Source organism: Haematobia irritans, chromosome 2, assembly GCF_050003625.1.
Source record: "Haematobia irritans isolate KBUSLIRL chromosome 2, ASM5000362v1, whole genome shotgun sequence".
In the NCBI taxonomy this organism is placed as follows: Eukaryota; Metazoa; Arthropoda; class Insecta; order Diptera; family Muscidae; genus Haematobia; species Haematobia irritans.
The window spans coordinates 1,439,124-1,466,409 of NC_134398.1; the positions used below are offsets into that span (position 1 = coordinate 1,439,124).

The 27,286-nt window shown below is 32.8% G+C and overlaps 1 protein-coding gene across 1 annotated transcript in view; it reads right to left on the reverse strand.

Annotated features, from left to right (window-relative positions):
- LOC142223180 (uncharacterized) overlaps window positions 1–27,286 on the reverse strand; it is an 87,538-nt gene that overhangs the window by 57,768 nt on the left and 2,484 nt on the right. The window contains exon 2 of the mRNA XM_075293043.1: window positions 149–201. The gene's annotated coding sequence lies outside the window, so the exon portion shown is untranslated. The remainder of the gene's footprint in view (window positions 1–148; window positions 202–27,286) is intronic.

Sequence of the window (27,286 nt, forward strand, 5' to 3'; positions counted from 1 at the left end):
ATAGATTTGCATGTTGTATCTCTGTTTTTACCCTTCTTAATTGACGTGGAAAACGTGAATCACCCTCTTTAAAAACGGATATTCTTCGTAAACTTTAGTGTTAGAGGAAAATGAAGAGAATTAAAAATTTTTGACGTGTTTCACTTACCTTCGTTTAGTCATGAATGGATGATAATGTTACAGTCTATGTCATCTTCTGGGCTGCAAGTACAAAATGGAGAATTTTACAAAAATTGCTTTGAAGTTGGCAAACAATTTAAAGTTTTGTTTGATGGGAGTATTCGATTATAAGAAAGATTTACACAAGGATAAGAATTCGTTAAATTTTATGAAACCTAATATTTTCTCGATTTTATGTCATTTCACTTTATTCGAACCATTAATTTTATTATTAACTTCACCATGTTTCGATATGTAACTTTCAATTGATATTAATTTGTAAATTAGGTTTTGTAACTGCACTCAGACATGTGAGCCCTTCCTCTTCCTTTTAAACACACAACATCCGGCAATGATTTCCTTCCCCCATTCAAGACAAATTCAGGTAAATTAACCACACACTCATAATTGAGTGTCATTGAGGGCAGAAGAGATATGGGGATTATACATCCTCTTTACCTATATATGTAAGTTGCCCTCGAGTGGAAATTGAAAATGGATTACGGGGTTTGGTTTACATATTGAAATTCGATTCGATTTCCTCTATGTCTAACCAATAAAATCCCAGACTTTTCATATTGACACATTTCACATTACATTTTGCATGATACTATGGGGTAAAACCGCAATTTATTTTTTAATGTATCTACGTATCTGCTGCCCAAAACCAAAGTGCCACAGAAAATGATTGCATTCACACATAGTCATATTAACAGCTGTACCCAGTCCAGCGGGGGATTTCGTTAGTTCTCTCAAAATCATGCCTTACGTTAGCCCTTTTTTCTAATGATATTGGTACTACATTTTTTCTGCATTTTGATTCAGTATGAATGTATTTCGTATCTTTTATCATGTATATCGTATGCCTTTTTAATGCAATGTGATCATGCTAATTTGGGTTTGCAAACTGCAATGGTTTGCTGAACGTCTCAAACAACATTCAAAAAACCGAAGCTTTGTTGTATCCTATAAAATAGGATATTGTACGAGGGTAGTTCGGAAACTTCTTAGCGTAGCACAAAAAGCGCGGTATAAACAGGAAAAAGTTAAGTGTTTTGGAAACTTCCATCTCTGTTATGAACACATCTTGAATTTTGTTTCGATCTGGCAACTCCTTCATCTAGAAACAGGTGTTCAAAAAAGACGCATCCGCAATTTTTTTACAATGGAAAAATTAGAAATGCGTGCTGTCATTAAATATTTACATAAAAAAGGTTTATCGGGACAAGAAATTCATAATGATATGGTGAATGTGTTAGGTGAAAGTGCTCCTTCATATGCAACAGTAAAAATTGGGTTGCTGAATTTAAACGTGGTCGTACAAACATTGAAGATGAACCTCGTAGTGGACGTACAAAAACAGCAACAACAATAGAAATTGTAGCCAAAGTGCATGATATGGTATTAAATGATCGACGAATAAAAGTGCGTGAAATTGCTAATATCATGGAAGTCCATTTAATTTTGCATGAAGAACTACAGATGAAAAAACTTTCTGCAGGATAGGTGCCGCATTTGTTAACAGTCGATCAAAAATGCATAAGAATGAACATTTCTCAAGCTTGTTTGGATCGTTTTAAGCGAAATAAAATGGATTTTAAGCGTCGTTTCATAACTGTTGATGAGACATGGATCCACCACTATACTCCAGAGACAAAAGAACAATCCAAACAATGGAATGAAGCTGGAGGAAGTGCCCCAAAGAAGGCAAAAACAATTCCAACGGCTGGTAAGGTTATGGCAACGTTTTTTTTGGGACTTCAAAGGTATTTTATTGCTTGACTATCTGCAAAAGGGTAAAACAATAAATTCAGAGTACTATTGCAACCTTAAATGTACAAATTTTAACAATGGCTAAAATCAACGAATTACAGAAAAATAACAAGATAATGATGGTTCATACAAACGAAATTCGATCTGTTAAAAATGTCCTTCTTGAGAAAAGTAAATTGCCCTTTTCGTCTATAGCGTGAAAAAAAACTGTACTGGACCCAGCTCCAGTAGGTTAGGTTAGGTTAGGTTATGTGGCAGCCCGATGTATCAGGCTCACTTAGACTATTCAGTCCATTGTGATACCACAGTGGTGAACTTCTCTCTTATCACTGAGTGCTGCCCGATTCCATGTTAAGCTCAATGACAAGGGACCTCCTTTTTATAGCCGACTCCGAACGGCGTTCCACATTCCAGTGACACCACTTAGAAAAGCTTTGAAACCCTCAGAAATGTCACTGAGGTGGGGTAATCCACCGCTGAAAAACTTTTTAGTGTTCGTGCGTAGCAGGAATCGAACCCACGACCTTGTGTATACAAGGCGGGCATGCTAACCATTGCACCACGGTGGCTCCCTACACCGTGATTTCCACGCTCCAGTAGGATCTTAAAGATCTACACCTCACAGATTTATTTACTATATAATAAAGCGCTGGTAAATAGTTGGCCTTTCAGCCTTTATTTTTAGTCTAAGATGGAAAATACAGCATCCTCATATTGACATGATTATGAATATGGTATGAAATCTGATTACAGATCTCCGATCCAATTTAATAATATCTCAGACGTAATCCCGTGTGTTTATAGCTATCTAACCACATAACCCTTTCTTCCTCTCAGCATTTAAGGTAAGCAGTTTTCTATATGTAAACCTTTGGTGTTGACATTAAAGGGGTTTGTTTTGACAATGTCTATAAATCAATATCTTCGGCCCTATCCGCTTGACGGAGGAAAAAATAAAACCTCAAAAACCAAATGTAATTACATACTCAGATCAACGTAACGCCGCATCAACAGATTTTATTGTAGGCTATATCACGTACTTTAATATAGCAACAACCATTAAGGGTCTATTTCCATAGATTGTCAACATAGCTGTGGTGTTGTATGGACTACTACACATCTCAATGAATATCTGAGGTGTAGATACACAGTTGATTGACTGCGACGATATCAATAAATGAAGCCATAAAAATGTCTGAAAGGTAGTTTGGCGTTTTATTGAGTAATACCTTGAACGGGAAATTCAGAAAAAGAGGTAATGGTAATGGGAAAATGCTGAGCTTCAATGAGACCGAAATGTCAACTCATAAAATATACAAGACGGTAAAAGATGACACCTGTCTAGTTTGATAGGACATACAAATTAATATTGTTTATTTTTATTTACAATCGTTTTCATCCATACGGTAGTCCTTGAAAAGATTGAAGTATAGCCTTAATACATATTTTAAAGAATATAGATAATCTTAGATATTTTTGATACAGTTTGTCTTCGCTATGTATATTGGCATCAGGGTTGGTCTGTCGCAAACAGTGACTTTTGCGACATACGTTTACGACGGTATAATACGTATGTCGCAAAAGTCGTAAACCTAGTGTAGAAAACCTAATTTGAAATTAAAGAAATTGTGAATATTTTTTAATTTAATTTAGTTAAGCTCCCCGATAAAAGGTATGAAAAAAATGCTTTATAAATACAATATATATTCAAAACTCTACTAGATTTACGTCTCCCATTCACAACTTCAAACTATTCTTGGTTTTCGTGGTCCATAATGTCCATCTAAACTAATAAGCCAAAAAGTGATATTATAAAGTTCTCTCTTAACAGCAATTCATTTATGTAATGTATTTATGTTTTCCTTCCTTCCAGTTTCTGCAGTAATTTGTGAAATGTTAATCATGAGCGAGTACCGACCGTCACGTTTACTGCACCATCGAGTAGTTTATAGTAATTTTGGCTTCGAGTTTCCAATTGAAATAACTATATTCTCAAGTTTTTTAAGCTCGTTAATAATTTTACAAACATTTCTGAGAATTGAAACTTCTTCGCACGTATCATCATCTTGGATTATTATTCGCTGCCTATGTGAAGGGTCTGAAGTATTTGGAGTTTGCGACGTTTGCTACTTTTTCTACATTTACGACGAGTATGTGACGTTTACAACTTTGCGACAGTCGCAAACCTTAAATAGTTGTATACAGACCATCTCTGATTGGCATGTTTCCCATATCATTTGATATTCAACATTTAAATTAGTTTTTGTTTTCTCTGGATTACATGTAAACTTTACATCTAACACTTCGTCTTTTCTCTAAGCTTATGAAGAACTTTTTGCTCTATACTGATGAATAATCTCCCTCCAAAAACTTTTTAATACTACACCATTTTTCTTGTTGGGGTATCCTAACACTTGTGTATTTTTTGTTTGTCTTCATTCTTATGGTTCTGATGTTGAAAGTTATTCTTTATCTAAATCACCTTACACTTGTCGGAATGAAATGCATGAAGTAGTTCGGCAAAGTTCTCCACAAGTGTTCAAAATTTGTATACAAGCGTTGCAATGTACAAATTCTCAATTTGTTACCGGCTTGAAGAAATGTGGAGTAAATGAATTTAAGAACTAGGATAAAATTAAATCTAACATATTACGTGCAGTATTACAGTACATCAGAGAAAGATTAAATAAAGATCCGATTAATTAGTTTCATTATCACCAAATTAATGTACATCACATTGGCAAAGGTTCTTTATCATATCTTTTATTTTCGTAGCAAAAAGCGACCGAATTTGATCGAGAAGAAAAAATATGAATGAAATGAATGTTTTTCATGATGACAAAATACATGCACTATAACAATTGAATGGTCTAAATAAGCATATCAGTGAAGCATTTTTCTGTACGTGTATATGATTTATATGGTGTTTTTGATAATTTTACCCCATAACTTAGGTATAGAATTTATTCATTGTTACCAGGAATTTATTCATCGTTTGTTGGCAATTCAACATTCAAAATATCATTCAAACACACACACACATACACTCATGTAAACTCATTATCCCATAATATAGCAAATTAAGTGCTCTCTCTTCACACACATTTACCAAATATAGCACACATCTAGAAATCACAGAGAGAAAAAAGTGTAAATCTAATGACATCACACAACTCATGTCGGGTGGGGCAAAGAAAAGGCGAGCATCCAAACCTGAGTTACCGCAATCTAGAAACTTGGTGTTTGAACAGCTTTAGCAACATTCAACATAACGGGTTGTTACATAGCGTAAGGCTACACTGCGGAAGATCAAGTTAATCATGTTACCCCTCATTATTCATCATCCACCAAAAGCGGCACGACACGACAATTGTTGTGTGATAACTTTGCTCTGACTTAATGTTCTAAGTAGCGATGCCGGTAAATGTGGTGTAAGATGAGTTTATGTAGGTAACCACAAAATTTGTTTACTGACTGTATAACATATTTTTGAATACACTGTGTACATGTACATATGTATCTGGTGCGGTGTGTGTTTGTAAAAGCAAGCATATATAATAAGTGTCTGTTTGCGGAAACATTAGAACTTCAAGTCCATAATTATTTTTAAACAAAACCAACAACACCAGATACATGGTAATACCAACACCCTGCAATCCATTTGTGAGAGAGGAAGAGGGTACGTAGTGCGTGCTATATTGCTTGAATTTTTGTAAAGCTATGGTAACCATACCGTAATTGTAATTGCAGTAATATTTTAATGTTTGTCAATTACCATCAAAAATGACGGAGAGTGACAGTTACATATGGGAGAACTTGATTTGTTGTTTGTTACTCAAATCGACTAAGAATTCACATAAATCCCCACCGACCTGATCACTCATTCTCCGCTACTTTCCCAGACATTCGGATGGCAATGCCATTTGAAATTTGAAGATAGTATTATTGTGCAATGGTATAATAATTACATTTGTATGAATTGGTTCACCATGGCAATATTGATATGGGTATTTTAGATATCAAATAACTAAATATGGAAATACTCATATTTGGTGAATATTCCGAGACAAGTTGTCTAGGATTGAAGTACACGTAAAAAAATAATTCTTTCCTCCCAAACGAAATTTTAGACAAACAAAGTTCGTCCCTCATTTGCTTTTCGCTGTAAGGAAGTGTATTTGGAAGAAAAGTATATGCTTTTTGTGATAAACGTTTATTCTTTTCCAGGATGTAAAAACAATTTCATAAAGACTAACTCAAAAAAAAAACATTGTTTTCTTGCTAATTGCATTTCCCTGACATCTTTCTCACATCCACGAGGTTTTTTAGTTCTTAACACCTTTTCCTGTAATACCAACAATGTAGAAGAAATTATACGATTTTATAAATTTTTAAAATTTTTTTTTACCTTTCGCCTGGACGGAGAATCGAACCGCGGACCATGCACTTTGTAAGCCAACACACTAACCACTGAGCTACGTACATGTTATAGTCGTTAATAGATAATTATCCATATAAGTTATATTTATATAGCATAGCTTGCGGCGCCCACGAGGCGAATAAACAAAGTTTATTTAACAGAAACAAACAGTTAATTTGGCACCGTGGAGCAGTGGTTGATACGTCTGACTTGCATGCCAAGGGTCGTGGGTTCGATCCCTGCTTCGACCAAAGTTTTTTTTTTACATATATTCCAGATATGTTCGGAAGATTCCGAAAAAATGTTGAACATTACATTGTTATTATTGAAGACCTAAAGTCAGAAAAGAACAGTGTTTGATATAAACGAAATGGACTGTGTTGTTGTTTCAAAAATATTTTTTTTTTTTATAAAAAAAAAATAAAAATGTTGTAACGAACGAATTTTTTTGGTGATAAAAGTTTAAAATTTTCGAAGCAATTCAAAAAACTCTAACAAAAGAAAAACGTTTTCGGTACACGTTTTCCAAACGTTTTTTTTCTTTGCGTGTATATACCCAGCAAAACAAGTATAATGAAAATATTCTTTTTGGATGCGGAGGTGAAGCAAATGCGGATCAGAAGCAATGATTTTTACATAAGCTTGTCATAGGGCGGAAATCATCTTTTTAAGCATTTGCATTGATTTCCCATTAATTCTTTAGACGTGATGCCATTTCAGTATTTCGGATTTTATTAGAATTCCTTTGAATAGCCCAATTATAAAGGTATCCTTTAACATTATTTCTAGTATTTGTCTATGTAAAAACCATTTTCTTAGAAAAAAATTTCCCCGAGTGTAGACAATATGAAATGCAATTATAAAACTTAGTTTTTTTTAATCATTTATATCAATACAAAGGACCGTTGCTAATTAGCGTTTCCATGCTTGCGAAAATATTTTCCACTTTTGATTTTGATCTCTTTGAGGGAACGAATTAATAGAATTTAATTAAACGCATAAGCACGATTTTATTTTAACAATGCAGGAGGGTGGTTATAAATATCATAGCCTGCCTTTGGAAATATTCAATTGAACACCCCAACGATATTCCGTGAAGTTTCCTCACAACAACAAAAATTCATTTTCAAAGGTAATTTAGACAGCACCCACAGTTTATGCGCCAAAGTTCTTCGAGGTCAAATGGCGTTGAGAGGCATCTCACAAATTGTAAAAGGTTTTGCTGAATCAAGACACTTCCCTGCTAGAGGGACGACTATGATTTTATTTAAAATTCGAATTAAAATAAATTTCCAAACGAGCCCACTTATTTCTACATACACACTCACTTTTCGTTTAGATTAAATGTGGTGAATTTTTTTTTCAATGATTTTTCCACACCATTGAGTTTTAAAGTTGCGCTGAGGAAAATGAAGCCAACTAAAACACCTTTCGTTTTTTTTCTTCTTCCTCCTTTGTGATTGGAGGCAAAGGAATATAGAAAAGAAAGTAAGAACCATATTGTGATATTCAAGCTGCATAAGATTCATTTTTAGACAAATGGCCATAGATCTTTAGTTTTTCTCCCAATTCTATTTTGTTGCCAAACGTCAATAGTAAAGCCAACATAAATTAATCACGTTTTAGTTTGGCTTAATGTCTGGATGAACCAACAACAGTTCAGTTCAATATAGTCAGACGGCCTTTCTTCCCATCCTACCCAAACCCAGTTCAATCAATGTTTGCCTGGATTTTGTGGTCGATTCGACAAATATCGCATTTCATTAGGATTGCATGCCGTTGTTAGTTAGAAGGTAACACCTTTATGTGCCACTTTTCGCCATCGATTTTAAATTCAAATTTTGGGGTTTCCTTGTACTGCCATTTGTGGCAATTGGGTTTAACTGGGAATTGGGTATTAAATTTAGTTTGGCTATTCAATGCTTTGTGGTTTTACTTCATTATTTTGCACTTACAAATAGGCAAACACAACTCATACGATACGAAAAAAACAAAACTGAAAACAAAAATTTCCCAACGTAAACCTTTTTTGGGCCAAGAAAAAAAAATTACCACAAATCGTGCCGTTCAAGCATGCGCAACATGATAATAGCTGCTGATGGGGGTAGGGTGGCTCATTCACTACAGTTCGATGGCCCATTTGAATTCGGTTCGTATTTTGGAGGTTTCAGCGATAGCCACCAAAACCTACACAATTATCGTGTCCATTACTATGTTTTCTGCCATGGATATGGATTTTCCGGAATTATTTTTGCTGCTCATGCAAAAATTACTTTCCTTACCAGACCAATATATCATAAGGCGAAAAAAAACTCTCATAGCATAATAGTAGCAAAGTGCTAAACTAGACTTGACCTAATTTTAAATCTACTATTTTGGAACAATGGCAGAACTTGATTGACATGCCCTGCAAAATATAATTTTGTTAAATTACAGGATTGTTAAACACATAGGGAATATTTATAAATGCCAGCCACAGATGTGTGCCAGCAAGATTTTTGTCCAAGTATAAAAGTAAATGCGAAAGGAAATATATCCACTGAAAAAGGCGGCGTGGATCTAACGAATGTCTTTGACGAATGCACAGAAAAAGCCACATTTGGTTCAGCAAGAAGCCAAAATATCTTTTACTCGTGCAAAAAAATGTTTTACTTAGATTGTCTGGTATATTTTGGGAACACAAATCCGTTCTCATGTCAAGGTTATATATACTTAAAATTTGGAAAACTATTTTTATACCCTCCACCATAGGATGGGGATATATTAGCTTCGTCATTCCGTTTGTAACACATCGAAATATTGATCTAAGACCCCATAAAGTATATATATTCTGGGTCGTGGTGAAATTCTGAGTCGATCTGAGCATGTCCGTCCGTCCGTCTGTTGAAATCACGCTTTTCTTTAAATAAAATTTATCAAAAATGTTTTAGTGCCATGGTAGGAAAATTTCCGTTTTTCTACGGACATTAGACGTAACCCGTTCTCTTTGTGGTACAAATACTTTTCTTTTATGAATTTGAAATTATATGGCAACATAAATTATTCGAATTACAAGACCATTAAACACAGATAAACATAATCGAAATGTTCAATTTGTTTTTACTTCATATTGTTTTCAATATTTATTCAATACAATAATGGCTTGTTTAGAAATTGAAAACAGATGCAAATTGTGGTCTGCAGTACGGTCATTTACCACCCCCACTGCGACTACATCCCACCATGTGTAACAGTGCGAACACATTTACCGTTATTCACATTAGTTGTTTTTTTTTTTTTTTCTTATTAGCGATATATTTATGTTGTGTCTTTCGAATTGTGCATGTATGCGTGAGAATGAAGCTATTGCACACTGCTTTATTTTTTAGTGTGTTCGGTGTGTGTTTAAAAATCCATTTGCTTGTGTATGGGGTTGTTCAGAGTTCGGGGGAAAGAATTCGAGTGTGACGATTGTTATTGGACTCTTAGCTTTGGTTAGTTAGTTTAGTGTTTTAGCTATTACCACGTTTAGACCAAATGATCGTGCGACTAGGTACTGAGTGGGTGGAGGTGGCAAAAAAAAAACAAACAACTGACGTGGTAGTCAAGAATAATTGAAACCTATCCTAGAAATGGATACATAAAACAAATGGACAAACTCTAACGTTTTTTATTTGAATTTGTGTTTGTATTAAAAAGTACTATGAAATATATTTATTTTTTAAAATAAAAAGTTTTTTTCTTAATTACTAATGCTTAGTTACCAAAATTATTGAATCTTGCTATTCAATTGTCCAAAATATCATGAATTTTATATTTACAAAAAATTTTAAAAACTTACACAATCTGTTTATTCTACACTCAAAAAAAGTTTACTTGGATCCAAAGATTTTGACCTTCCTTTAAGGATTTTGGTATTGATTCCTAGCCAAAGATGCGGCTTCTTTAAATAAAGACATTTTTTAGGGTCCTCTCTGGCTTTAAATCTAGGATAGATAAAATTAAAATTGGATACAGATCTCATTCATCGCATTTTTATTCTCTGTTTGCGATATATTAATAAAGGTATTCACGTACAAACAAATTCCAGTTTCAAAATCCAAATTATGCCAAGTACTTCAAAGTAAAAACCGTTTTCTTAATGCTAACAAAACTTTAAACCAAAGATGAAAATCCTTAAAATAAGTCTTAGCCTATATTTGAAGCATTTTTATCTTAAATTTAAAAATTCAATAAGCCGGTTGACTTAAAGACGATTTCTTCAAATTAAAAATGTTTTTCTTTATTTTAAGGAACATTTTCCTTACTTCAAACTTCTACAACTTCAATAGAGTTACGCAAAATTTCAAGATTTTTGTCCTAAATTTAATGAAAAAAATTATAAACTTTCTTTTAATTAAAATGTCATTATTTTAAAGAATTTTGCCCTTAGCATTGCGTTAAAATTTAAGTTGCATAATCTTCCATATTAGGTCAATATTTTTTTCAGTGTATAATCTCTGTTTACGTTTTTTTTTGTGAAATTAAAAAAAATATGTTTTTCATACTTTAAAAAAAAAATTAATGTCTCAAATTGGGTTATCGGATCACAGTTTGATTATCTTCTAGTTACAGGCATGCAATATCAAAGTCTATAAACGGTTTAAACGCAACTCCTAACTCAAATTCGCCTTCAAGTAAAAATTGTGACATTTTCCAAATAAAAGGAGTCTTTTATAATAAAGTCGTGAAATACACTAGTTCAGCTCCTTACTTAAGATACAATTTAAAGATAATTTAATTTATATTAAAAAATGTGTGATGTCCTATATCAACGGTAGGCGGCCATGGTTTGTGAAAATTTTCAGTTCGCACATACCTCAAGTATACATTTTAATTTGTCGAAATGTTCCCCGAATCTATTCAGCGATGTTCATGAAAAATACTTTTAAGTAAAGAAATTCTTTTATAAATTAGGTTTCATTTATTTCATCATAGATTTCGATTTCAAAAAAAAATCATGTTTGCAACTGTCTGCCAATACCATCTATCCAATTCGCTAAAATTTTATCTTAAATTAAAAATTCTTCATTCCACTTTTTTTTAACGGAAATGCAAGCCTTTCGGCTATCATACCAAACAAATATGTAAGTATTTTTATATCGAAAAAACAATCGATATTTGTGTATTTCAAGTTGAACATTGTTTAAAAAAGGGGTTATTTTTATTGTTGTTAATCCTGCTTGCTTACACCACATATATACATACATGCATGTCCATAAAAACAGATCTATATATTATGTTTGTACATTTGTCGTTATCCATTGTCCTTCAAAAAAGTCCATTGACATTGGTAATTTCTCAATGTGGTAGTTTACCCTCCTTTTTTCGAGCTTCATTCCCTATCGCCATGAGAAAATTACGGCAGGTACATTTTCTCACCACAAATGTTTTGTACTGACAATAATACACGTGCCTCACATACTTCCAGAAACAGGGCATTTAATGTGGTTGTGTTTTATTTTTATTATTTGTAAAATTGGAACAGTAAAATATTTTCGTTTTATTGTATTTTCATCAACACTTCTTCCTCCATAGTTCTTCTTTTTTTAACGATATTTGTAAAATGCACTTAGAGAAATCGGTTTGGGAAGCTATTCAAAAGCGAGTATGAGTAGAGTATGTAACTACACTGAAAGAATAATTTTTATGTGGATGGCAATTTAGGAGAGAGTTTCCTTTTGAATAAAAAAAAAATAATCTTTAAAGGCAAACAAAAAAATTAGAGATAATCGTTGCATCGGTTGCTTACAAAATAAATACTCTACAACAAAGAGGAATTTTGTTTGTCAAAAATTTGACAAACTTTTATGAAAATTGAGATTCTTCTTAGTGTATAACGGACATAAATGATTCATTGCCAGGGTTTGCTTGGGCATGGAGAAAGATAAGTAAAAGTAATCACGCTGTAGTATTTCATTACTACCATTTAGTCTAACACTTTTTTTGCCTATATGGAACGAATAAAAGGGTTCAGCATGCATGTTATATGATAACATCTGATGGAGGGCACACTTGTGCCATTTTCATTTGATTAAGGTAAGTTTAGTATTGATCCAAATTATCTGATAAAATTTCAATAGAGAACTTTGTTAAAATAACACAAAAAGAAAAAAACCTAAATATATTAAAAGCAACAAATGTAACTTGCAAAAATATCTGATATGTATTCCTTTAAGACCGTGTTGCAAATGTTTTGTGTATTAACTTTACGATATTTTAACTTGATTATAGAATTTAATTTTACTTAATTTAAAAATCTTTATTCCTTTAATTGTTTATTCTATAGAAAATTTTGTGAAAATTATATCTCTATAGAAAATGTTGTCAAAATTTTATCTGTATAGAAATTTTTCTCAAAATTTTATCTCTATAGAAATTTTGTCAAAATTCTATTTCTATAGAATATTTTGTCAAAATTTCATTTCTATAGAAAATTTTTGTTAAAATTTCATTTCTATAGAAAATTATGTTAAGATATATAATAATTTTTATGTTAACATAATAATAATTTTATGTTAACATAATAATAATAATTATGTTAAGAAATATAATTAAATTGAATTCATCGATTTACCATAATTTAAAACAAGGTCCCCATTTATTTTATGGCCTTTATTATGAGTGGTCTTAGTTTTAAAATAGATTTTTTTTAACTGTATAAAACACCTTAATTTAGCAATCACAAATGGTCTCCGATCATAGCCTGACCTTGATTTCCATTTCGTTTCAAATCACTGCCTTGTATCAAGGGCAAATATTTGAAAATGCATTTTGGTTTTTTGTTTCTTTATTTCACCACGTCAAAATGAAGTGTCGCAAATTAAGCTTCATTGTGTTGATTTTGTTGATGAAAATATGGAGGAATAAAAATGCTGCTAATTTTCGTGGCTTCTGTGGAAAAACAAAAATAGATGGCAGTGGTGATGCTAAGTGGTGGCAAAAATCTATGAGGGAATTTTTTTAAATAAACCGAAATCAGGACAGAATTCATGATGGCAGTGTGAGTAGGGCCAGAGATCCCAGAGTGCCATAGAACAGAAACTGCCATAAATATTTTTTGGTTTATTAGGGTGGATGCATATCAGATGTGATTTAATTTTTTGAGATTTATTAAAACCATTTATGCTAACCACTGCCCTACGCTGGCTCCCAATCAGTCAAGTCTAAGTTGCTTCCCATATAAGTCACTTCTGTATTCTATTTTTTGTAACTTTTTTTCTTTAATCCAAACATTCAAAATATCAGTTAATTTCTTTGCTTAAGGGACATACGGCTTTAACGGAGAGGTGCAAATTTCAAAGTTTCGTATCCTATATTTAAAGAAAATAACTCTTAGAGCAAATATTATGATCTTACTTTCAATTAATTTGTTAAGCATTTTCATTTTCTTTTTTTGGAAAAATTCCAAACGGCATTTTGACACTCTGTTTAAGCTCAGGTTTGAATTGAAAATAAAGAAGAATTTTTTTTAATGTGCATGTCAGTAAAGGCTTGAGAAAAACAGCCATTTTTGTTTTTTTGGTGGGCCACCCTATTATTCCAAATCCAATGCTGGCCCCAAATGGTTTATTTATGTTTAACTTGGAAATCCTTTTAGGGCCCTTGGTATTGTAATAAATTAACGTTACCAAATAGTGACACTGTACTGAAGCTTTAGCTGCCAACACTCGACAGGAAGAAGTACTCATTTCTTCGCATATAAACTCACACACCACCTATCACACCGCCAAATGGCAAAAGGATGTTGCTTACTCAAACACACATGCAAAATGTGAAGAGAATTTTAGCTATGGGTATGAGTATTTGGAGCATATTTCTCATTGTTATGCAAAGTGATGCAAAGCAAGTGGGCAATCTTGAAAATTGGTAGCTGTTATCTTGATAAGTCGGTACCAACAAAAAAGGTAAAAAGGACAGGCAGAGGTTTTTCCAGTAAATTTTTTCGATTATTGTTAGTCGGGAGATTCCAAGGAGGCTGGCTTTGGCAGCCAATGAAATGGCAAAACTGTGTTAGATGTTAAAAGTGACTGCCACAAAAAAACAACACTAGAAGGAAATTAATGCTAAAAGAAAATCACATTCCCATAGGCTTCCAATCAAAAATGGATTTTCAGTTTTCCTCTTTTGTCCAACGAGTGTAGGTAAATGTTTACTCCATAGAACGAATAACATCAACAGGTAATATTTTTAGGATTTCGGAAAGATTTGTGGAATTTGCTCTTAATTGCATTTAATTTTAGTTTGAACAACAATCCCCCTCTAGTGCTTGAACGGTGACAATTAGTGACTCCAGCAGATTGTTATAAACAAATGTTGTCAATGTCTCTTCATGTCATCTGGCTAATGATGATGACGATGATGCGAGACTGCTTTTACTGTTGGAGTGAAAATAAATCCTGGGGGATTCCAACATAAGCCCCCATCAAGACGGTTGTAAGACTGAAAATCAGACATACCAATCAAATACAGAGGGATAGGAAACGACAAAAAGAATACGGTATGTTCTCGTACCTAGGACCATTAGAGTCATCGTTCTTCCTTTCCAAGTACTATTGCTGCTGTTGCCTGCCAACGTTTACCTTTAATTCTTATTTTTGTGTTTGGCTAATGGGCACTTTAGTATTTTGTTGTTTTATGTATTTTTCGTTGTAGCTGTTTAACTAAAGAGATCTTGTCGATGTTGTTTGTGAAGCTAATGTGGTCACATTGTCTCATCTGCAGGCTATCTGTGACATGAACGACATGCATGTTACTGGCTTTAAGCTAACGAAAAATGTTATTTCGAATTAACAGATACCTAAGGTTCTTTCTATGCTATTGCGATTATGTTTGCTTTTCCTTTGACTCTTCATTCATTCCTATCGGCATTTGGATCTACTGACGTTTCTTCTATTATTGGAATTTTTCCATTAAATGCGATGCTTGGAAAAATTTCCTGATTGCGCTCTAATGTAATTTGAAAGTGTATCTGCACCATCTATCTTTCTATCCATCTTTCTATCTTATCAACTGTCATATGCGATGCTTGATTTTATTCTCAATTCAATGAACATGGGAAGCAAAGTAGTATAGTTCGAGAGGCATTAGAAAATATTAACGGTGATGCACATATACTTTGGAAAATTATTTACAGTCTAACGAAAGTTAGGTAGTGTACATTTCAGCTCATAATATTTGCTCAATATTAGGGCCAATATATTGTACTTGAAAGAGAAAATGAAGAAAATTGCCCTGATCACATTTGAGAGGTCATTAAGGAACAATTTATGACCAACTGTCTACAACGCTACAATCTGGGAGTTAAAAATTGTGTCCCAAATTTAAAGAATATTGCAAAACTATCCTGTAACGATCCACTCTGTTGTTTGTAAAGAGGCCTCATGTTGGGCGCCATTTTTCATATGTTTTCAAACTGCTTCGCAAGTTGGTTTTCGTGTCTACTTAACCCTCTAATGCCCAATCCCGGCTTTAGGCGCACTTCATTGAATAGAGAAGCTTTAGTAAAACACACCTTAAGTCTACAAAAATGAATGAAATAAAAAGAAAACTTAGTTGAACCTGTTCAAAAGCCTTTGTAGCATATACTAAATTTTACCGTATAAATTTTTCTTGATTAGTTAACATTGAATATTTAATCAGCTGGCAAAAAATTGGTGTATTAGAGGGTTAAACGACCTACCACCATATTCAAAAAAAAAGTAATTAAAAAAAAGTATTAAACCTACTTTTACAATACAAATTAAGAGAAAATTATTTTAAAATATTGAAAAGTTTGACTTAACAAAATATTTGAACAACATATTCACGTAATGGATGTGCATTAATACATTGATATACACTGAAAAAAGTAAAGATTTTGTCCACAGATTTTGTCTTTATTTTAAAAATTTTGGTATTGATTTCGAGCCAAAGAAGCGGAGAATACAAGTAAGGATACTTTTAAGACACAATTTGTGTACTTGCTTCTAGGAAGCAAATTTTATTTTTTTTGTTTTTTTTTCAGCTTATTTTTCTTCATATGCTATCAAAGTACTTTAAAAACGAGTTAACTATATTTTTCAAATTAAGACTCGACTTCCAGTATAAATTATGCTATGTTTGAAGTAAAAAACTTCTTTAAAATAAAGTTTTGAAAAACATGTCCTATATTTGAACGATTTTTTGCTTTGTAGTCAAGATGCAAAAAGACAACAAATTTAAAGACAATTTCATTAAATTTAAAGAATTTTTCTGAATTATTAAAGTCAAGTTGACCTTAGCCCAAACATTTTTTCTTTCATGTTATGATACCCATTTTTAAGTGAAATCGTTTAATTATAAGGACAATACGACTTCATTGAACAGTTTATCGACTTTTGGACAAGGAAAACAACTTTATATTAGAGAAATGCGTCTTCTATGCTAAGCAAAATTTACATTCGTATTTTAAAAACATGAAATCTTTGACCTCACGACAATATTTATTATTATTTTTTTCAGTGTAGGGAACTCCAAATCGGATGAACTGGCACAACTGGGTACCGCCTTGCGATTTCCTGGCGATCCAGCACGCATGAGGATGTCGTTAAGATGGTAAATGTCCGTTTAAAGTCCCGAAATGGTTGTCAAGGCACCAGAAAATTTGTGTTACCGCTAGGCTGGTTTATAGACTTTTCAATAATTAAAAATTCATACTTTGTTTCATTAAAAACAGATGATATTGTTTGATACTCTCGGAGAGTATATACATATAACTTGTTGTTGTATACCCATATAGTATGTAAATTTGTGGATATCTCTGAAAGCATTCACGCTTACATTCATTTTGTGCCAAATGTGTTAAAAGAAATATGTGTCAATGCTTTTATGAAGTTTTCATATGATGAGCTTACATTTGCATTATCACCAATATAACCAAACCACATATTGCACCCACCCACCCATCATTATTACCTCCGGCCAATGAAATGTGCATAGTATTATGCCATTTATATTAGACCACCACAACACTTCAACTGATATGGTTGTATAGTCTCAATGAGGAAATATAGTTGGTGAAAGAAAAGGAAAATTGTTACAGATAGCAATAGAAGAAGAACATTATATAACATTTTTACAAAAAATATGCAATATTCTTATAATTATAGGCATTTTTGTAACAGAAAGGACACATTTATCTACCAAGAAAATTTTTTTATAAAAAATTTCGTAAAATTACGATATACTTTAATATCGAATCTGGAGAGATTGGTAAATTTTTATCTAGGTTAGGTTAGGTGGCAGCCCGATGTATCAGGCTCACTTAGACTATTCAGTCCATTGTGATACCACCTTGGTGAACTTCTCTCTTATCACTGAGTGCTGCCCGATTCCATGTTAAGCTCAATGACAAGGGACCTCCTTTTTATAGCCGAGTTCGAACGGCGTTCCACATTGCAGTGAAACCACTTAGAGAAGCTTTGAACCCCTCAGAAATGTCACCAGCATTACTGAGGTGGGATAATCCACCGCTGAAAAACTTTTTGGTGTTCGGTCAAAGCAGGAATCGAACCCACGACCTTGTGTATGCAAGGCGGGCATGCTAACCATTGCACCACGGTGGCTCCCAAAAATTTTTATCTAAGAACCAATATCGATTCAAGATTGCAGTCAAAGAATAATGTGCGTTCTTAAAGTAAGAACTTGTTTACTGAGACTACATTGCGTGAACTAGTCTGTTTTGGTTGAAAGTTTGCTAATATGGTTGTTTTGACATTAAATAAGTCTCCAATGTCATGAATCGGAGTTCAATAATAAAAGCATTTACAACTTTAAATGTTGGTCCTGTGATACCGGTGATAATAAACGACCTCCCAAGATACAGACGTAGTTTTGCCACTCAAATGCAAGCAGAATTTCAAAGGCATATGGACAGGAGCACTATCTACCACCATTACTATAAAATGTTGCTATAAAAAGAGGAATGGATAAATCTGGTACTGATATGGTGAGAGTAAAAATCCCCAGAAATAATTAGAGATATCCTACCCGTAAAAGCAAAAGGTTTAGGAGTACGTTCAGTAACTACACGTTCTGAAGAACGAAATTTTGGAAGCTTTTTTTTTAGCTAAAAAATTATCTTTCATTCGTTTTATTTTGTTATTGTTGGTTTTTGTTCCTTAATCATTGTTGTTGTTTTTTTGATTTCAGCTTAAAACCATACATTGACTAAACTACAAGTGTAGCTTAACCAACATAGGAAAAGAATGTTTGTCAAATTTATTTGGGCAAAGCCCTATAGACTGCAAGATGGTTGGATGGACGCACGTTTCGGAATTACAACATTCCTCATCAGCATCCTCTACTTGCAGCAAAACTATCAACCAATTATCAGAATAAATTCAGGCAGTTCATTAAACCCAACAATAAACCACAATTGAACCCTCCGAAAAATTATCTTTAACAAGTAAAAGAAAAAATAGAGAAAATCGACTCATCGCTTTCATTAATTTCGATTTATCTGCTCTTAAAGAAAATACTATATAAGAAAGGGGAATGCCATTTATTTAAAATTTCGTTCTAGAGGAAGGAAAAAGGAAAATCTTTCGGTTTAGCAATTGTGCGAAAGGCAATAACGAGAAAATGATGATGCACACAGAGAAGAAACATGATCACCTCGAACATGTTTCCAAAGTATAATGTTGCTTGTTCATGGGAAACAAACAATTTTTGTAACAATAATATTATTATCTCGCCAATCATATATATTATTGCAGGAAACATAATATAGTTGCGGCAAATATGTTACATCCCACTCGTGAAAAAGTAAATTTATGCTCTTAAAACATATTTGAGGTGATCATATTCTTTATCTATATGTGGATTCTTGTAAATAACCGCCGAAGTCTATAGACGTCGGTTAACACTACACAAAAAAAAAAAACAGAAATTGCTGATTCAATCGCGAAATTAATTCATCCAATTAATTTTTTTATTGAAATGTCTTTAATGGCGAAAATCAGTATCAATCATAGTTTTAATTGGGCATAAAAAAATACTGAATTAAAAAAATAATTGATTTCATTAGCTAATTTCAATTAATTTTTTAATTGATTCTTTCTAACTGGCTTAGAGTTTTTAGGTTGATTAAAAATGTATTGTTTGAAAATAAATTTTTGATATGTTAGTCCTCTGAGTCCGATTAAAAAGTTAATTGGCAATCATCGTCTTAATTAACTTAATGTTTCTATCTTGATCCCTATTTGAGACCTACTGTAAGCTTATTACATGCTCCTCGGATATGGCACCCTAATACATTGTTCTTCATCTATATTGGTGGAATAGGGAAACAAATTCAATAGTTTTCTTTGGCTTTATGTGGGAATGTGAAAATTTGTACATTATACTGGATTTCTTTGTCCCTATTTGATAGTTTCCACATCTATAACCAGGGTTCTCCCTTGCCTTTGAATCATTTGGCAATGTTGTTGGTTATTCCACATAACCATAATTTTCACTTTTTTCACATAAAAATTCAAATGCAAAAAAAATCAAGAAACAACAACTGAACGGAGAGAACTGCAGCTGTCAACGGAATCCACCCACCAACCATGCACAATAAAAGTTAGTTGGGTTTCCTAGCACTTGGACTTTTTTGTCGAATACATCTTTGAGCAATCTTGAGGAAAGAGGAAGGTGGCTTCAACTTTCAGATGCAGAAACATGGAATGCAAATGATATATGTATGCTTTGAATAGGGTGTGTGAAAAATAGGATCTGCAAATATATGCAGACCATCGCAGGGGACTGAGAATGACCAAGATTTTTAAATGTGTCTTTTGTTTTTCATGCATTTTATTTATGAGGATTTCATTATGGAATATTTAAATTTGAAAAGTTTCTCTGGCATAGAAAATGTAGTGGAACTTCTTAAGAAACTTGTATTTAAGAGTTTTCTCCCTGTGAGAGAAGAACGAAGTTTTCTTTTTGGATCTAAAGAATTTCGTTTAGGGAAAATATAATTCGGCGGATCGGTGGCAATAGCTACATTTTCTGAATCATTTCTAACTAAATTAAAGTTTCAAAATTTTCTGGAAAATGAAATCGAATCAAATGTGTGATGGCAGTAACTGGGATTCCATTGCAAAGAAATATTTTGCCAGCCCTCCAGTTACCTCCAGTTACTATTTACCTTTAGTTTTCCTTCTAAATTAATTAGCTATTTGTTTAGGAAATATGTTCGTCTGTCTATCCATTTGGGATCTTGTTTGTTTTCATTTTGGATTTGTTGTCATCATTAAGTTTAACAATCTGTGACAATCCCGTGTTTGCAATCGCATAAATCTTCCAACAATACCCTGCTGCTCCAGCGAGGCAGCCAACTAGCCAGTTACTGCTCTCTCAGTCAACCAGCCATTGAATTTGTTACCATGGAGCCATGGAACAGATTTGATCCGCCTCGGACAGTCAGAGCAAAAAATGAACAATTGAAGAGGCGTTGAACATGGCAAACACCGCAATGAGCCAAACAAACGAAGGCGACAAAAAATATGCTTAAAACAAATCTTAAATAATCACTCAGCAATGACACCACTTAAATAACGAAAATATAAATTAAATAGAAAACATAAATAAATGAGTGGAATGAATTGTATATGTAACAATTACGTTGTTTTTTTATCTCGATTTAAATAATTCAACCTACCGTGGAGATTTTCAATTGCATTCAAGATTATGACAACGATGACGATGAAAAAAATAAAAAGGTAAATTTTATATAAAATATACTGTAAAATTTAATTTTCATTTTATCTGACGTTAAATAATATCGGGCGCGCCTATATTAATCATTTTAAATTGAAAAATTATGAAAATTATTTTCATTATGTGGGTAACCATCATATTTTTGAATATAAAATATTTAGGTACAAGCATAAAATAGAAAGAGTTCGAGAAGAAGAGAGAGTATTAAAAAAGACTTGTGACAGTGATAGTTAATTAACACTACATAAAAAAATCCAAAATCCGAAAATGCTCTTATAAAGATAAAATAAAGAAGAACTAACCAATAACAGTAAGAAAAAATTAAAAAAATATTAGAAATTTCCAAAAAAATATTTGAAAAGTGTACCAATCTATTTTACGGCAGACATAGAATTTGCAATATAATATTGGCAAGTATTATTCAAAACATCCTTACTTAGAGGTAAACGTCAGAAAAGTTAAGTAAAGTTTGTTTTTTCCCCCATTTTTTTTTTTGAAAATGAAATCGGAAATACTGAAATAAATAAAAAATATTGAAAATATCATCACATCTAAAGAACTAATACCAAATCAATCAATTGAGAAGATTACTTCCGCCCTATGACAAGCCCATATAAAATTCATAGCAACAACAGTATTTTCATTACTGTTTTGGCTATGTTTTTTTTTGCTGGGATATCGTAATTTCGAAAGCTCAACTTTCCAGTTAATTTAAGGACGATTTCTTTAAATCAAAAATGTGTTTCTTTATATTAAAGAAAATTGCCTTATTTCAGAGACATGCATCTTTAACGGAGGGACGCAAATTTCCAAAATCTTTATCCTAAATTTTATGAAAAAAATTTGAAGCAAAGTTTATAAACTTTATTTTAAATATAAGTTGTAGCTCAATTTACATTCCAATACGTTTTTTAAACTTTATAATATTGGAACTGATTTCCGTAAAATGTAAAAATGTCCATATGTTAAAGATTTCTGTCACCACAAACTGTCAACACTACAGTGCGTAGACTGCAAAAATGAAATTTATACTATAATCAAATAAAACACTAGGTATTGCATATACACGTCAATCATTGGTTACAAAAATGAGTCGATAAATTCCTCCAATATTCAATTATAATTGAGTTTATTCATTTTCGCATCAATCAATGCTCATCACATTTCCTACAGAATCTCTACCATCAGACAGTTTATCATCACATCCTGGTCCATCAAATGGGAGTATATTCCGCAATAATACAAAAACGACACAAAACAAAAAAATTAATAAATAAGCAATTCAATCAACAATATCCTTGTAATGGTTTCAAGAACCAACCAACAAGTAATGGTTTATTTTCTTCTCCTTTTGAGACGTTTCTATATTCATTGTGTTTTAATACATAAACTTGATATGGATGATATATTGGTATTGGTAGGGGATAGAAGGGGAAAATTAAGATTAAATATAAACATTTGCACGTCCTAAAATCGATATGGAACAACTTAATACGATTGACTGCATTCGAGTGTTGGTATATTAAGATAAATAGAAGTAATAACAAATAAGAAATTTCTAATATTACATTTTCAATCTTATGTATGTGGTTCTTGGTTCTACAAATAAAAGTTCGCATAGTTACATGGAAACGAGTAATCAGAAATATAGACAGCGTGATAGAAAAATTTGCAGAATATGGGAACAAATAATGTGTATGGCAACTTATATGTTAGAATTTTCAGAGAGAATAAAAACACAAGAGGACGAAAATTTCTCTTCTACAAAAACAACAAATGTCAACATTATAGATGTCGCACAATGCCTGCAGCGTTGGTATTACCGACGTTGCGGCCGAAGCGCTGTTTTGATAAATTGTTTTTAAAGGCATAATTTCAAATTGTCTGCCAAAAAGTTTAATAGAATGAAAGGATTTATATAAAAGAACATTTGTTATTACAAAGTAGCTTCTAAATCCCATTTTCCTTACGTTTCGTAAAGCTGGCAGAACTGAACTGGGTGACGCCGACGCAAACTGTATGATATTTGAGAGAAGCGATGACAAAAACTGCATGATATTAGAGAATTTTTCCTCATGACTGCCTCCTATTGACGCAGTCTCGCTTCACAGTTTCGTCCTCTTGTCTTTTTATTCTCTCTGAGAATTTTATGTGGGGTACACCACAAGTACTCAATCTGATTGTTGGGACCCGAATATATTTCATTTATTCGTATGCTGCACAGTGGTTATATAATAACTCTGCAACTTTTGATTGGATAAAGCTATCGACTTAAACACCATATAAGGAGGCGTTATAAACTTTCATATACCAATTGACCAAAATAAAAAAGTATAAATTTAGAATATATTATTTTTTGTCTTTTGAGGAATTTTATCATCGTACTTATTATGGAATATCTTATAAATGATTGTACGCATAAAGGTACACTTATAAAAAAACTCCATAAATGTTTGTTTTTTTGAGGAGTTTTTATCATCCTATTTATTATGGAATATCTCATACTCACTATTATTCATTATTGAGCCGAATTCTTTAAATTAAAATTATTCTCCTAGTTACTCTTAATGTTCTTCCAATGCTACTTCCACTTTTAGACTCATTAAATTTTATTCAACCTGCTGATGTTTGAAACTCGTGTTCTTGTCGTGATAAATAGCAAATATAAAATATTTTGCAATACAACTTTTAATGAGATTGCATTAAAAGTTGTCCCACCTATTTTGGAGATTCGTTGTCTAACTTTTAACACTAGTCATTGCCAATTCAGTTCAAACGGAACATTTGGGTTTTGATTAAACAGGTTTTTGTTGCTGACAACTATACAGTTGAATGTAAATAACATAAAAAAAACTTGTGTTTGGGGCAAACTACACTTTTGTTGATATATTTAAAAAAGAATAATAAATATGGGAATTCACATCAGTACAAACCCTATTGATATATTTAGTACAATTTAGTACATTGTGGAAATTTTAAATAACATAAAGATTTTGTAATAACAGGTTGGCTGATAAGTCCCCGGTCTGACACATAGATGGCGTCGCTAGTATTAAACTCATATTATTTTTATATAGTACCAACCTTCAAATGATTCGTGTCAAAATTTGACGTCTGTAAGTCAATTAGTTTGTGAGATAGAGCGTCTTTTGTGAAGTAACTTTTGTTATTGTGAAAAAAATGGGAAAAAAGGAATTTCGTGTTTTGATAAAATACTGTTTTCTGAAGGGGAAAAATACGGTGGAAGCAAAAACTTGGCTTGATAATGATTTTGCGGACTCTGCCCCAGGGAAATCAACAATAATTGATTGGTATGCAAAATTCAAGCGTGGTGAAATGAGCACGGAGGACGGTGAACGCAGTGGACGCCCGAAAGAGGTGGTTACCGACGAAAATATCAGAAAAATCCACAAAATGATTTTGAATGACCGTAAAATGAAGTTGTTCGAGATAGCAGAGGCCTTAAAGATATCAAAAGAACGTGTTGGTCATATCATTCATCAATATTTGGATATGCGGAAGCTCTGTGCAAAATGGGTGCCGCGCGAGCTCACATTTGACTAAAAACAACAACGTGTTGAAGATTCTGAGCGGTGTTTGCAGCTGTTAACTCGTAATACACCCGAGTTTTTCCGTCGATATGTGACAATGGATGAAACATGGCTTCATCACTACACTCCTGATTCCAATCGACAGTCGGCTGAGTGGACAGCGACCGGTGAACCGTCTCCGAAGCGTGGAAAGACTCAAAAGTCTGCTGGCAAAGTAATGGCATCTGTTTTTTGGGATGCGCATGGAACAATTGTTATCGATTATCTTGAGAAGGGAGAAACCATCAACAGTGACTATTATATGGCGTTATTGGAGCGTTTGAAGATCGAAATCGCGGCAAAACGGCCCCATATGAAGAAGAAAAAAGTGTTGTTCCACCAAAACAATGCACCGTGCCACAAGTCATTGAGAACGATGGCAAAAATTCATGAATTGGGATTCGAATTGCTTCCCCACCCACCGTACTCTAAAGATCTGGCCCCCAGCGACTTTTTCTTGTTCTGAGACCTCAAAAGGATGCTCGCAGGGAAAAATGTGGCTGCAATGAAGAGGTGATCGCCGAAACTGAGGCCTATTTTGAGGCAAAACCGAAGGAGTACTACCAAAATGTTATCAAAAAATTGGAAGGTCGTTATAATCGTTGTATCGCTCTTGAAGGGAACTATGTTGAATAATAAAAACGAATTTTGACAAAAAAATGTGTTTTTCTTTGTTAGACCGGGGACTTATCAGCCAACCTGTTATACAGTCGTTATTGTCTACTTGTTTTTCTAGTATCTTCAATTGGCCTTGAGACTACACGCAGAGAAGGAATATGATTACCCCACACTGAAAAAAATATTGTCGTGAGGCCAAAGATTTCATGTTCTTAAAATACGAATGCAAATTTTGCTTAGCGTAGAAGACGCATTTCTTTAATATAAAGTTTTTCCTTGTCCAAAAGTCGATAAACTTTTCAATGAAGTCGTGTTGTCCTTATAATTAAGTGATTGGGTTTAAAAATGGGTATCATAGCATGAAAGACATTTTTTTTTTTGGCAAAGGTCAACTTGACTTTAATAATTCAGAAAAATTCTTCAAAATGAATAAAATTGTCTTAAAATTTGTTGTCCTTTTGCATCTTGACTACAAAGCAAAAAATCGTTCAAAAATAGAACATGTTTTTCAACACTTTATTTTAAAGACGTTTTTTACTTGAAACATAGCATAGTTTCTAGTGTATATGCCTGAATTTGGAAAATAAAGTTGTCGTTAACTTGTTTTTAAAGGACTTTAATATCATATGAAGAAAAAAAGCTGAAAAATCGAAAAATTTAAATTGGCTTCCTAGAAGTACACAAAACCCAATTTTAAAAGAGAATTGTGTCTTAAAGGTATCCTTACTTGAATTCTCCGCTTCTTTGGCTCGGAATCAATACCAAAATTGTTAAAGTAAAGACAAAATCTTTGGAACCGGGCATGCTTTTTTTTCAGTGCACTGAAAAAAATATTGTCGTGAGGACAAAGATTTCATGTCATTAAAATACGAATGCAAATTTTGCTTAGCATAGAAGACGCATTTCTATAATATAAAGTTTATTTCCTTCTCCAAAAGTCGATAAACTTTTCAATGAAGTCGTATTGTCCTTATAATTAAGTGATTTCACTTAAAAATGGGCATCATAACATGAAAGAAAAAATTTTTGGGGTGAGGTTACCTTGACTTTAATAATTCAGAAAAATTCTTTAAAATTAATGAAATTGTCTTTAAATTTGTTGTCTTTTTGCATCTTGACTACAAAGCAAAAAATCGTTCAAAAATAGGACATGTTTTTCAACACTTTATTTTAAAGACGTTTTTTACTTGAAACATAGCATAAATTATACTGGAAGTCGAGTCTGAATTTGGAAAATAAAGTTGTCGTTGACTCGTTTTTAAGGGACTTTGATAAAGCAAAAAATTAAAATTTGCTTCCTAGAAGCAAGTACACAAAACCTAAATTTAAAAGAGAATTGTGTCTTAAAAGTATCCTTACTTGTATTCTCCGCTTCTTTGGCTCGGAATCAATACCAACATTTTTAAAGTAACGACAAAATCTTTGGAACCGAGCATGCTTTTTCAGTGTAGCTTCGTTTCAACTAATCTGTATTTTGCAAATATTAAGCAGTACTATGTTCTACACTGAAACAAATATTATTGTAAGGTCAGATTTCATCATCCCCCCAAAAAACAAGAACATAATTCTTTAAGCTTACCGTCACCGGACGGTTTTCATGAGAACTACCATGAGGCATATACATTTGTGGTTTATTTCCCGAAACTACACGTTTGCTCACATCTCGTCCATGCTTACAATTTAGCTTCTGGTAATGCTGCAGAGAAGTGTTGATGGGGGTATAGCACAAATGCTCTTGGTAAGCAGTTTTAAACTACAGCAAACAAAATCTTTGGAACTGGGTAAACGTTTTTTGGTATTAACTAAGCCATTCAATTAAGTTTGGACAACTGAGGTTCTCGAAAGTTTTTCGGTCAACCTCATTATAATTAGAAATTTAATAAGATATTTATGTGTAACAAGTATATTTTTCTAAAGTTAAATTTAGAAATTCTGACATATGGGGTTCTCATTTCTAACATTCTAAAATTGCTCATATAATTTT